This window comes from Brassica rapa, unplaced genomic scaffold (genome assembly GCF_000309985.2).
Source record: "Brassica rapa cultivar Chiifu-401-42 unplaced genomic scaffold, CAAS_Brap_v3.01 Scaffold0319, whole genome shotgun sequence".
NCBI lineage: Eukaryota > Viridiplantae > Streptophyta > Magnoliopsida > Brassicales > Brassicaceae > Brassica > Brassica rapa.
The window spans coordinates 56,276-57,021 of NW_022610262.1; positions in this window are offsets into that span (position 1 = coordinate 56,276).

Sequence of the window (746 nt, forward strand, 5' to 3'; positions counted from 1 at the left end):
TTGGTCAAGGTGCGGATTCTTGTGTTGACTGGTCCAGATTCACAAAGATGTCCAAGTTCATTCTGTGGTGATCAGGTCATCCACGGTAAGGAGCAGGACGGATGTAAGGCTGACCGCATGGTTGATCGTCGATGATCCATGAACGGATGAAGAGATTGCTCGACCCAAATCTTCAGAGAGCTTAAGTATCCTTCCTTTGGAGTAGTTGGAAGCATCGATCATCATGAAATCATCAAAGTGGTTGGAAAGGTCATGATCAGCCTGATCCGGGCGTGCGGTACGTCCCAAACGGGCCAGGAAAGATAGGCTAAGTCCGGAATCTGATTCTTCTCGATAATCATGGGTTCTGGCTTGACTGTTGGCTCTAGAATGGCGAATGGGTCGGGGAAGAATGCCTGTGGTTTGGCTGATTCGGTCATCAGGTCGTGGATCCATCCTTAGGTCACGTCCGGGTGCACGCGGGTCGATCCGGTACACGGCTCTGTCCGTTGATCCTGTACGGCTGAATGGCTGAACCTCAGTTGGACTGATCTGATCGTCCTGGTCACCATGCTGAGTCTGCTCCACGTCCTGGTCCAGGTCATGGGTTCTATCATTCCCTCCCTCTTCAAAAGGATTTGACCACAAATCCGGATCATCTGCGCAAAAAGTAGATAAATCAGAAACATTAAAACTTGAAGAGATATCATACTTACCCTGAAGATCAAGCTGGTAAGCATTGTCATGGAGTTTCCTGAGAATCTGGA